Here is a 14,300-nt window from a genome sequence, read left to right as displayed (position 1 = left end):
CACAAAATCTCGCCATAGTTTGCATACCTTGTTTCTTCTTTATATTTAATGTTTTATCATAAACTGTGCTTTTTAAGTAAGGTGAATTACGATATTCACCACCCACTACATATTTTATTTAATCTCTCAAAATTGAAAAATCAGTTCTCTGATGTACTTTTTTTAAGTAGACCCCTCGTAAGTCCTCTGAGGAGCTTCTGAGTGTATTTAGAGAAGGGAAATGACCAAGGCTGACTTTCTCCATTGTCCTTGCTACTTTTCTTCACCTTGTCAAACTCAAGGCAAATATGCAGGTGTCTTTTGAAAGAAGAAGAGGGAAGCAGAGATACGCAGGTCTTCCACAGACTCCGCACACATCCTTGTTTGGAGCACAGTGCTCCAAATAATAGTGTAAGTAGCAGAACACTTGGATAACCTTGAAAGAAAAGTTCCTATTTGATTCCTTTATTTGAAAAGTTTGGAAATCATCTTTTGACAGTGAGAAAAATCTGAGAGCAGTATGCTATTTCCCTCGCTGAGACAAAATATCGAACAAGAAGCAACTTAAGAGAGCAGAGTTTAATTTGCCTCATAGCTCAGAGAATATAGTCCAGGCTATCCGGTGAAGATGTGGTAACATACATCAACTTCTACATACTTTTCAGTGAACCATGAGGCAGGATGTGGGGAGGCACTGGGGATGCCTTCCTCTTTCTACCATAATAGTCCCATAGATGCTAGTTACAAAATTTTAGGTGTTGAATGGCTTCCCAAGGACACATGGAAGAAAATACCTATTCACTAAGTCTACCGTTGTGAACTACTGAGTTTATTGGGATTGCTTGCAGTGCAGTTGAAGGGTAACCTACAGAATGATGTAAGATGTAAAGCACAATTGCTTCCCACTAAAGCGCATCCTAGTGAGACAGTTGAGGGGGTTTGATAAGGTACACCAACTCAGCCAGCTAAGAAACAAGAAGGCAGGTAGCAGCAGAAAGATCTCTAGTTTCTTCTCCAAGGCTGGGTTGTGTAGTTTGCTTGTTTTTCTATTTGATTGATTGTTTTGGTTTAGTTGTTGTTGTTGTTGTTGTTGTTTTTCTCTCTTTTTTAATGTCAGGCTTTTGTCTCAGGTTAAAAGGTGAGTAAGAAACTCATCCAGTATTACCTAGCCATGACTCTTTCGCTGTCTGTCTGCTTACTAGGGAACCTGTACCTAAGCATTGCTGCAGATCCCTGCTGGTCAAAGATGCTTCTCTTTGAGAACTGGTATTGTTTAGATAACATTGTATAGAGGTATGATAAATTTTGTAACACCAAGAAGCCTCCTGTCCTTGTAAATTTTATTTACTTCCTGAGTTCTGCATGTGCTACTTAATTTCCAAGTCCTAGAAGCACATTTAGAAGTAAATGCTTCTATTCAGATGAAGTAGCTCAAAGCAATAGTTTGGCTAGTCCACAGTTCCAAACTCTTCCCTCACACAAAGGGTTCCAAATGGCCAGGTTTCTCACAGCAAAGCAAGAACTCTATTTTTGGGCAGCAATTTCAAGTTATCTCTTTCTCATAGCGTGGTGATCAGGTACAGGAAGGAAACAATTTAAAGAACTAGTTTATGTTGACTAAGACTTGGGGGGAAAAGTCCCTTGAGGTTGGATATAGGGTCAGTGACAGAAAGATGTAAGAGATTGCTCTATTTTCAGTGGACAATGAAAACAAATTGTCAGAGAGGAAGCAAGGTCGGTTTTAAACATCCAGACCGCTCCTCCTTATACACCTACTTTCTGTAACTAGGCCTATCTTTAACCTTCATACAACAGTGCCAAAATCTGATGCCCAAAATGGATACATTCAAACACATAGGGTTATGGAGGACATTATACATCCAAGCCACAATGCAAAGCATATTCAAAGGGGGGGGGGGAAGCTCTATGTTTCCATAATATGAAGTCAAAAACACCTTTAAGTAAAGAAGAAACCAAGGAGGAGGTACATAACCCAATGACAGGCATAGAAGTTGTTCATAGGCTGGATTCCGTGTCTACTGGAAGTATGAACTCGGTGATGTATACTTAGAGTAGAAATGTCTCTGCTCTGATGATAAACTTACCAAACACTTGGGTGTGCCGGTGCCTCCAATTATAAAGTGAAGACTAAGGACCCTTCTCGTGGTTGTTAACAAGGAAATGAGGCAAATACATTATTGACAGTCATGGTGCTGTCGTCTTGGTGGTAAATCAGGCCTTGCTAAATGGGTGTGAAAAATAAAACTTAATGCACGAGCTCCAAAGACATCCTTGGCTGCTAGTCTTGGCTTTAGGGGCAAACTCCATTTGTCTTTCTCCCAGCCTCTATTTGCAATGCTGTAATATGAGTCTTGGACAAACAGTGTGTACCTCCAAGGGTAGGTTTTAGGAGTGAATAATATATGGACATAAGCACTCAGATCACTGCCAGGCAGTAAATTATTAAATACAATGTAGAGATATTTTTCTAAACGCATTATTTATTCATCACTGTTAATGACACAAGATGAATATGGTGGTGATAAGCAACTGTCTTCTTATCCCTTTGGGATGCTAGTCTTTCTACCCAAATCATAGTGAAACAATTTTCCTTATTTTGTGGATTTGCCTGACCTTTCTAATATCTTGGGAAATTTGTCTCAGCTTGACTCCAGTCTAAATTTAATAAATATCTCCTCCAGATTGGCCCTTCTTGTATTTTCTTGATTGATAAGTTATTGTAAAGGCTCACTGTGTGCGGTGTTATCTTTGAGCTTTTAGCTCTGGGTCCTGTAAGAAAGAACAAACAAGCTATGAAGAATAAGCCAATAAAAAAATCAGTGCTCTGTGAGTGTTCCTGCAAATGGTACAACAGGCAGACAAATAATCCCTGTGAAGAAGAAAATCCAGTGCAGCATAACTTAGCTAGCCAGTGGTAGTTTGAACTTGTAGAGTATGATCTCAGATAGCTTATTTTAGATATATTTCAGTACAGTATATTATATTAAAATTCATGATCATAATTATTTCAATTCCATGTGCACAATAAGCTTGAGATGTGACTACCTCAAAACTTTTTTTTTTTTTTTTTTGGTGATATTCATTCATGTGACCTCTAGCATGAAAATGGATTCTACCAGATAAGGACTAAGGATCTGGCATGTTCTCAATCATATAGAAATTATACTGGTAGCCAGGCTATAAAGTACATGTGACTAACAATGGGTTTTATTGACTAAGAAGCAGTGTTCAAGATAAAGGTTTATGGAGGAAAAATTTGGAATAAACCTATTCCTGGTTTCTCTAGTGCTTATTTGCGAGCATGGTTGTAGGAGGGAGACTTGGCCAACTCCATATAAATGCAGGGTAGGTTACAGGGCAACCACAAAGGCATCTCCTGTGGAGGACCTAATGAGGATTGCCCGGGAGAGGAAGGATTGCTGCCACAGACAATACCAGCCAATTGGGAACTGTTATTTAGAAGAGATGCTTTCTTGGGACCAATGGGGTATAGCTCAAGGGTATTAAAGGAGCTTGCAACAGCTTTCAGATGAGCTTGCAGAGTGTGTTTCACACCAGGTCCAGGAGTCTGCACCATTGATTTCTTGCCAACTCACCTCCAAGCCCCAAAGGCAGGTAGGACTGGGCAGTGGGCAGCCAAGGGCACAGGCCAAACATGAGAATCTTGTGTTCTCTATGGTCCTCGATAATCTTTGCATCAGATCCTGCCTCCAGGTTCCTACCCTGTTTGATTTCTTTCCTTGACTTTCCCCACTGATAGACTGGGCTGTGGAACTGTAAAATGAAACAAACCCTTTCCTGCCTGAGTTGCTCAGCAATAGAAATCTTAAAACTATGATTAGGTATCAGCCTTAAAATACTGATGTTTCCAAGACTTTTAACATGAAGGGGTGTGGAATTTTGTAAAATGCTTTCTCAGCATCTAATAAGATGATCATGTGTTTTTTTTTCCTTTGAGTTTGTTTATATAGTGGATTATGTTGATGGATTCCCTTAGATTGAAACATCTCTTGTTGATTTTCTCAAAGAACCAGCAAACAAGTAGCCAATAACAATCTAAATGGAGAGAAATTTGATATAATCCCATGAAAATCAGGGGGAAAATTATCTTTCTTATATATTTAATATAGTACTTGAAGTCCTAGCCAGAGCAATTAGACAACAAAAGGAGGTCAAGGGAACAGAAATTGGAAAGGAAGAAGTCAAATATCATTATTTGCAGATGACAGTATACTTAAGTGACTCCAAAAATTCCACCAGAGAACCTCTACAACTAATAAACAACTTCAGCAAAGTGGCTAGATATAAAATTAGTTCAAACAAATCAGTAGCCTTCCTCTACTTAGAGGACAAACAGGATAAGAAAGAAATTAGTGAAACAACACCCTTTATGATAGTCATAGATAATATAAAATATCTTGGTGTGACTCTACTCAAGAAATTGAAAGATCTGTATGACAAAGACTTTAAGTCTCTGAAGAAAGAAATGAAAGATCTCAGAAGACAGAAAGATCTCCCATGCTAATGGATTGGCAGGATTGCTATAGTAAAAATGGTCAACTTGGTGAAAACAATCTACACATTCAGTGTAATCCCCAACAGATTTTCAACCCAATTATTCATTGCATTAGAAAGAGCAATTTGCAAATTCATTTGGAATAACAAAAAACCTAGGATAGCGAAAACTATAAACTGTATTAGAGAGCAGTTGTGATAAAAACTGCATGGTATTGGTACAGATACAGGCAGGCAAATCAGTGGAATGGAATGGAAGACCCAGAAATGAACCCACACTCCTATGTTCACTTGATCTTTGACAAAGGAGCTAAAACCATTCAGTGGATAAAAGAAAGCATTTTCAACAAATGCTGCTCATTTAACTGGTGGTCAGCATGTAGAAGAATGAAAATTGATCCATTCTTATCTCCTTGTACAACACTCAAGTCCAAGTGTTTTAAAAACCTCCAAATAAAAACAGATACACTGAAATTACTAGAAGAGACAGTGGGAAGAGCCTCAAACACATGGGCACAGGAGAAAATTTCCTGAACAGAACAACAATGGCTTATGCCCTAAGATCAAGAATTGACAAAGAGGACCTCATAAAATTGCACAGCTTCTGTAAGGCAAAGGACACTGTCAATGGGACAAAATAGCAACCAACAGATTGGGGAAAGACCTTTACCAATCCTCCACCTGATAGAGGGCTAATATCCAATATATTCAAAGAATAAGAAGTTAGACTCCAGAGAATCAAACAATATTATTTTAAAAAAAAATGGGGACAAGGCTAAACAAAGAATTCTCAACTGAGGAATACCAAATGGCTGAGAAGCCCCTCCCTAGTCATCCCGGAAATGCAAATCAAAACAAAACTGAGATTCCACCTCACACCAGGTGACAGCAGATACTGGCAAGGATATAGAGAAAGAAGAACACTTCTCTGTTGTTGGTGGAATTGTAAGCTAGAACCATTCTGGAACTTAGTCTGGCAATTTCTCAGAAAAATTGAACGTAGTACTACCCAAGGACCCAGCTCTATCACTCCTAGGCATATACCCCCAAAATTCTCCTTTTGATAGTGTCCTTTGCTTTGCAATTTCATGAGGTCCCATTTGTCAATTCTTGATCTTAGAGCATAAGCCGTTGGTGTTCTGTTCAGAAAAATTTCCCCTGTGCCTATGTGTTCTAAGCTTTTCCCTACTTTTTTATTAGTTTCAGTGTACCTGGTTTTACGTGGAGGTCTTTAATCCACTTGAACTTAAACTTTGTACAAGGAGATAAGAAAGGATAGATTTGCATTCTTCTGCATGCTGACTGTCAGTTGAACCAGCAACATCTAATGAAATTATAATATTATTATTCCTTGATATACTACACAGCAGTGAAAGATAAACTACCACAACATAAAACAAGTACAATGACTTCGATAGATATAAGCTTAGTACCAACAAACAAGTCAATAAAAAGTTCATTTCTGCATTTTATAGAAACAAATGATGTTTGTCTCATATAGTTCTGGATAGTGTTTGTCTTTGGGAGACATATTAACTCTGAGCAAGGATATGATAGCAAAGTAGAGTTCTAGAAATGTAGCACATTTTGATCCAAGTAGCAGTTGTAAAGATGTAGCAATATAGTTTTAAATTTTTTAAAGTTTCATTATTATATAATTTACGCATTAGTAAAAATATTTCAGTGTTAAGATTTTACAATACTTGGTATAAGTAGTTGCATATGCCTCTGATTATCTCCCAAGGATATTAAAAAATGTAGTATTAATATAGAAAGCTTTAAAAAACTGAAACAATTAACTACTGGATAAGTGGATAATGAGAGTCTTCAGGGCAAACCTTGATAATCTGGTCTATTACAGTTTGAAATAAGGGACATATTGGTACTGAGTATCCAATAATCCTTGCTCTGTTGGGTTGTGCTACAGCTTGTCTTTGAGGTACTAAACAATTGAGGTGGATGTAAAGAAGAAAGCTATTTCATTTCTAAAGTAAATGTGTCCAAACTATTTTCTATGCCTTCTTCCTCCCAGGAAATTGAAACTTCATAGGCAAATACATAACATTAATATCTCACAGAGCAAATGGTAGTGTGGAAGGTACAAAAGGTATTAGAACAAAACCAGTTGCAATAACTTTCATGAGGAAAGGCTGCTTGAGTTGAGTCATCAGAATTTCTAGTGATAGTCATGTAAATACTACTAAGTCTTGCCTCATAAGAGACAGAGATTTTTCTATATTTTCTTCTTATATTTAAGTTGGTCATCTAACATTGAAGTCTAGCATAGTGAGAATGAAAGACTTTGGTTATGCTCAGAGGTCAGGATACCCTATGAACATTTCCTTTCCAGAACCCTAAGGGATGAAGGCACACTGGTGCTGTCCATGTGTCATATTAGTCATACAGAAGGCAAGAATCTTAGAATGAAAAACGCTTGTGAGATTACCTGAAAGGGGGAACTGAATAATGAAAGGAAGGGGAACTGAAGTCATCACAACCCACAAATGGAAATAAATGTGCACCTCTATAGGGATGAAAGTGTCTCCGAAACACAGCTCATTAAACTCCTCCATCAAACATTGCCAGCAGAGATCATCTAGAACATTCTGAGGTAAGTCTCTTGGCCAAATGCAAACTTTGGACAGTATGTTGACGGCTTGACCTTTTATTGTGCATGCCATCTATGCAGAAAGAAAATGAAGAGAAAAAGAAAGGAACTTTGTTATTCCTCATTACTGACTCCTAGTAATAAAGCATGCAAAAACATGTTTATTATCCCAAGTGGTACTCAATGGAAAAAGAGGCTAGGCTTTGATATGTAGAAAATGCTAAATATTTTACCTACACAAAAGTAAATGGGAAGGCCACTAGATATGCTTAGAATTTTATGTGACAGTGTTAAACCAGTTGACAATGTACGAAGGATAGAGACAAGGGTGATTTAACAAGATTAGTATGAAATAGAAAGCAACATATCATTTATCAAGGTTGTAAGAGACTAATGCCAATGGCAATTTGCAGATCCGAGGAACTTCTGCTTCTGTCACACATCTCACATGCCAGGGCTTGGTGGGCAGGGTTCCCATAACATTCTGGATTTTGCTGCCAGTGCTACATCAGAACTTGGCTCTATTCGTTCAACACAGTACTACTTGGCCACCTCTGACAAATGCTGTAATGGGCCAAGGTGCAGTTTGATTTACTATTCAGAGGGCATAGGCAGTGTGACAGTGTTTATATTTTATTTTCCCCTGTGCCTATGTATTCTAAGCTCCTCCCCACTTTTTCTTCTATTTGTTTCAAAACTGGTCTTATGAACAGAACAACAATAGTTTATGTTCTAAGATCAAGAATCAACAAATAGGATCTCATAACACTGCAAAGCTTCTTTAAGGCAAAGGATGCTGTCAAAAGGACAAAACAGCAACCAATAGATTGGGAAAAGATCTTTACCAATTTTACATTTTATAGAAGGTTAATATCCAATATATACAAAGAACTCAAGAAGTTAGACTCTATAGAATCAAATAATCCTATTTAAAAATGGGGTACAGAGCTAAACAAAGAATTATCAACTGAGGAATATCAAATGGCTGAGAAGCACCTAAAGAATGCTCAACATCCCTACTCATCAGGGAAATGCAAATCAAAACAACTGAGATTCCACCTCAAACCAGTCAGAATGGCTAAAATCAAAAACTCAGGTGACAACAGATGCTGGAGAGGATGTGGAGGAAAAGGAACACTCTTCCACTGTTGGTGGGGTTGTAAGCTGCTACAACCACTCTAGAAATCAGTCTTGCAGTTCCTCAGAAAATTGAACATAGTCCTACCTGAAGACGTAGCTATACCACTGCTGAGCATATACCCAAAGAAGCTCTAACATCTAACAAGGACCCGTGTTCCAACATGTTCATAGCAGTCTTATTTTTATTAGCCAGAGGCTGAAAAGAACCCAGATGTCCTTCAACAGAGGCACTTGAAGCTATCATCCTGAGTAACATAACCCAGTCACAAAAGAGCATTCATGGTATGTACTTACTTATAAGTGGATACTAGCCCCAAAGCTCAAAATACACAAGGAACCATCCACAGAACTTACAAAGCTCAGAGAAGGAAGGCCAGAAAGTGGATGTCTCAGTCCTTCTTAGAAGGAAGAACAAAACGTTCATGGGAGGAAATACAGAGACAAATACAGGAGCAGAAATTGGAGAAAAGATCATCCAGAGACTGCCTCACCTGGGGATCCACCCCACATGCAATAAATAACCCCAATACACCCAAGCACTATTGCTGATGCCAAGTAGTGCTTACTGCAAGTATCTGATATGGATGCCTCCTCATAGGCTCTGTCAGAGCCATACTGATACAGAGGAGGATTCAGCTAACCATCAGACTGTACACAAGGACCGTAGTGAAGAAGCTAGAGAAAGGACTGAAGGACCTGAAAGGGTCTGCAACCCCATGGGAAGAACAAAATGATCAACTAACCAAACCCACTACAGCTCCCAGGGACTAAAACACCAACCAGTGAGTTTGCATGGAGAGACCCATGGCCCCAGGTACATATGCAGTGGAGAATAGCATTTTCTAACATCAATGGGAGGAGAAGCCTTTGGTCCAGCGAAAACTCATTTTCCCAATGTAGAGGAATGCCAAGTTGCTGAGGTGGGAGAGGGTGGTTGGGAGAGGGAGCAGCTTCATGGAGGCAATAGAAAGGTAGGGGGGATGGGATTGGGGGAAAGTAAATAACATCTGAAATGTGAATGCAGAGAATATTGAATAAAAAGTTGAAAAAATAATAATATAATTCATTGATTGATATTTGTGGATATTGCAAATATGTGTTGGTCTCATTTTGTTTGCTATTATAAAATACTTGGGCAATAATAGTTTGTGGAAAATGGTTCTTATTTTAGACTACAATTCCTGGTTAGAGCTCATCGTTGTGGGGAAATCAAAGCAGGAACTTACAACAGCTAGTCTACAGTCCAAAGTGGAGAGAAATGCATGCTTACTTGACTGTTTTTATGTACAGTTTTATTTTTTATTTATCTAAAATTCAAAAACTTTGCATAGGGAATGAGGCTGCTCTCAATGATCTGGGTCCTCCATGTCAATTCATCAAGGCAACCTCCTCAAAATCTACCCACAGACTCACCCAATCTCGATACTTCTAGATCGTGTCAAGCTGACCGTTAAATTTAATCTTGCTGGATAATGCTTGAATTTCAGACTAAACATACATAACAAAAGGGTATAAATCAAGCACCTGCTGGGGTAATTTTAATGAAAACAGCCCTGTAGGCTCTGTGTTCTTATTGGATAGGTGTGGCCTTCTTGAAGAAAGTGCATCACTGAGGGGTGGACTTTGGAGTCTCAGATGCTGAAGCCAGGCCCAGAGTGCACTCCCTTCCTGCTGTCTTCAGTTGACTCTGCTGACCCCAATGTAGAATTCTCAGGTACGTTTCCAGCACCATGTTTGGCTGTGTTCTTCAATTCCTCCAGATATGTTGACATTGGACTAACCTATGAACAATGAGCCAGCCCCAGTTAAATGTTTTCTTTTATAAAAAGTCCTGTACCCCTAGTGTCTCTTTACAGAAATAGAAACCCTAACAAAGACACTCACATGAGAGAAAACATTTATCTTTGGAAGCTTGGTTGGTTGCACTCAAAGTAAATTTTTTCATTTAAGTGAAAATCTTAGTGCTAGACATGGGTTACTTCCCCATGAGTTATTCATCAAGAAGGCTACATAGGTACTCAAAACAGTACAGGAAATTGTCTTTCCTCTTGAAAGTCAGAGGAGCCAGATGCATTTCTGAACATTGCCAACTTAGTACAACCAAGACATAAGACTCACTGAAATTTTCACTTTTTCTTTTTTAAATCTTTTTTTAAAATATTTTGTGTATTTACACTTCAAATGTTATTCCCTTAACCTCCTCTCTAGTTATTACAGCATAACTAGATTGAAAAAAACCAACAAGAATAGACCTAGTCCTAAAGACAATACCCATTTGGGTTGCAGGACCCAGAGAACTCGATCTTGAATGGACCAGAAATTTCTCCCTTCCAGTGGGCTAGCCTTCACCTTGCTAGAATAAAATATATTCCTTTACAAAGAAGTGTAAGCAGATGTATGTCACATGGTTGACCACTGTTATTTCTGGATGACACTGATTACTAAATGGAACCTTTACCTTGTGCTATACTGTACAACGTACTATCTAGGCTGCTATAACTTGAGCTCTGCTGGGTCAGAAATCAGCATTTGAATAATACAAGGATAATATTTATACAGTGATGAAAACTTTCCTCCAACATCTCATAACTAAGTGGATAACCCTATGCACATATGAGTTACACTGACTGTACTAAGTAGATTATAAAAATCATAGAAAAAATCCAAATCTGGACAAGATACCCATCCAGTTACTTATTTCTATCTCTTAGTAAATTCTATGCTTTCTTGAAATTTGTTCAGTTCTGCTTAGAACATAAAATAGACAGAACCGAAAAGAAAACTCCCTATATCATGTTGCTCTCAAACACTAATATACAACAACAACAGAAGAAAAATGTTAAAAGCTGCAAGAGATAAGTGCCTAGTCACATGCAAAGACAAACCCATTAAACTATCAGCTGTGTTTTCAATAGACACTGTAAAATTCTGAAGGGTTTAGGAGGATATTTTTCAAGATCTGAAATACCACAGCTTCAAACTTAGAGCACTATACCCAGTTAAATTTTTCATCTTAATTTGAGGAAGATTTTTTTTATAATTTCACAATTGAAACAGAATAAAGGACGTTATGACCATTAATTTATCCCACAAAGAATTCTGGAATATAGAATACTAAAAATAAAACACCCTCAAGAGGCTAAAATCAACTATTGTGTAAAAGAAAACTACAAAAACACCAAACAACACAAAATAATGCCATAACAGGCCTTAATCCCACATAACACCGTTGTATGGGAAATAAAAGGAGACGCAATTAGAAAAGAAAAGCAAACAAACAACCCAGAATCTCAAAACTGGATCTTAAAGGGTCCACAGAGAATGAGAGTTGAAGAGTTAAGGGTGGAGTAGGCGAGAAAAAAAGAGAGGATGTGAATGTCCAAAACACACTGCAGGAAATTGGCAAAAAAGTTAATTTAAAATATTATTTAATTAATTAAAATATTTAATTAAGATATGTTGACACTAATAATTTAAAATTAGTGAAAAGTCATAAACTAGTAGATTGAATTAGAAAACAAGATCCCTGTTTATGTTCTTGTTCTTCCTCTGAGCGAAATACCTACCTCATGATCAAAGGTAGATAGATACTGCTTTAGAATGAGCAAATATGTTTCAAGCAAACTGACAATCATTTGTCAGTATTCTAATAAATGACAAAGTATATTTCAAATTAAAACTAGCCAGAGGGAATAAAGCAGGTCACTTCATACTGATTAAGGGAACAAAGTATCATGAGGCCATTATAATTATAAAAATATATACACAGAACATAAATGTTCTAAACATTATAAAACAAATAGTACAAGATATGAAGCCATGAATAAGTCCCAACACAATGCTCATAGGTGACTTCGATACTCAACTCTTACAAAGAGACAAGTAGTCCAGAAAAAATTAGTGAACTGAAGAACATGGGAGGCAAATACATCAGAGAGCAAATGAAGCTGCCACACTTCTAAAGAACATTCCACCCAAACACTACAGACATGAAACCCACCCTAAGAATGTATCACATACTAGAAATGAAAGAATATTCAATAAATTCAGGAACATTAAAGTAGTTCTCCATTATACATGATCACAGTAGAATAAAGTTGGAAATCAACTGCAAGGATAACTCAAGAACATACGCAGACTCATGGAGTTTAAGCAAAACACAATTGAAGAAATTTAGAAAGAACTTTCTCTGGCCTCAACTCACAGAGCTCTGCTTGCCTCTGTCTCATAAGTGCTGAGATTAAAGATGTGACCAACCATGGCCTGGACAAATAAGTCACTTAATGTAAACATTAAGTCACTGGAACTAAAAGGTACAAACTGAATTCAAAATATTAGACATAAAAAATAGTAGTAAGGCAAAAATTAATGAAACAGAAACAATGAATGAATATATAAATTTTTTTTTAAATCAAATAGATGGATTTGGGGAAGATAAATAAAGCTAGAAACTATTGCCTAAATTGAATAAGAGAGATAAAATACAAATTAATAAGACTAGGAATAAAACTGGAGACATTATAATAGATCCAAATAGAATTCTAAGAGTCATAAAGATATACATTTTCAAAAATCTATACTATACCAAATTGGAAATTTTGAGAGATATGAATGAAAATCTTGAGGCCTATTACCTATGAACGTGAAACCAAGATAAGGTAAACAATTTAAACAGAGCTATAGCAAGCAATAAGACTGAAGCAGTAAAGAAAACAAAATCCTAGACTAAAATGTAGCTTGAATCCTGGTATATACACTTTCTATCCCAATATCTGTGCCCCCTTCCAGCTCCTGACTCACACAGTCCAGGATCTTCTAGCTTCCATAGTCTCTGTTGAAAAGTCTGGTGTAATTCTTATCGGTTTGCCTTTATATGTTACCTGCCCGTTTTTGGTTTATTGGTCTCTAACTTTTTAAGTTCTTTATATATTTTGAATATTAGCCCTCTGTCAGATATTCCCTGCCATTGGATCCTCTTCCCTCTACCTGGACTGCCTGGTTGTGCCTCTGTGTGAGAGAATATGCCTAGTCCTATGGGACTAGATGTCTCAGATTGGGGTGGTATCCAAGGGAGATGCCCCCTTCTCTGAGAAAAACAGAAGGGGAGATTGGGGTTATGGATTTGTAAGGTTGGGACCAGGAGGAAAGGAGAGAGGAAGGTCTGTGATTTGGATGTAAAACAAATTAGAAAACAAATAATATATTAGGGAAAAAAAAACAGCTGGAATCCTGCTGAGCCTTTCTGGCCTTGCTTGTTTGCAAAGACCCTGGTTACTGTCAACATAAGGAGCTTCCTCTGCAATGTAGGGACAGCTGTGATGATTCTGCTCCAGTAGCCGGAGCTCCAGTAGCAGGCAGTCTGACTCTACTGCTACCACCCAAGCTAAAGAGAAGAAAATTGAAGCAGGTAATCTGAGGAGTCTGATTATGAAATGGGCTTTGGTCTTTTTTTTATTAACCCTCTTTTATTAACATGTTTAATAAAATACCAAACCTGCTAGTCAGACTTTTTTGTTTGGGAGGCTTTTGATGGCTGCTTTTATTTCTTTAGGGGTTATAGGGTTTATATGATTCTGATTTAACTTTGGTACCTGGTATCTGTCTAGAAAATTGCCCATTTCCTCTAGAGTTTTTGTTTAATATAGGCTTTTGTGTAGGATCTGATGATTTCTTGAATTTCCTCAGTTTCTGTTGTTATGTCTCCCCTTTCATTTCTGATTTTGTTAATTTGGATACTCTCTCTGCACCCTCTAGTTAGTCTGACTAAGAGTTTATCAGTCTTGTTCATTTTCTCAATCTGTATTGTCAGTCCAGGATCTTCTAGTTTTCGTAGTCTTTGTTGAAAAGTAATTTTGATCGGACTGCCTTTATATGTTACCTGTCCTTTTTCCTTTATTGCTTTTAACATACTTTGTTTCTTTTGAACATTTGGTGTTTTTTACTATTATTATGTAGGGAAGAATTTCTTTTCTGGTCCAATCTATTTGGGGTTCTATAAGCTTCTTATATGTTTGTAGTCATCTCTTTCTTTAGGTTA

This window comes from Micromys minutus, assembly GCF_963924665.1.
Source record: "Micromys minutus genome assembly, chromosome: 28".
NCBI classification, from domain to species: Eukaryota; Metazoa; Chordata; class Mammalia; order Rodentia; family Muridae; genus Micromys; species Micromys minutus.
The sequence above is the reverse complement of the archived record's forward strand: the minus strand, read 5'-3'. Positions refer to the sequence as shown.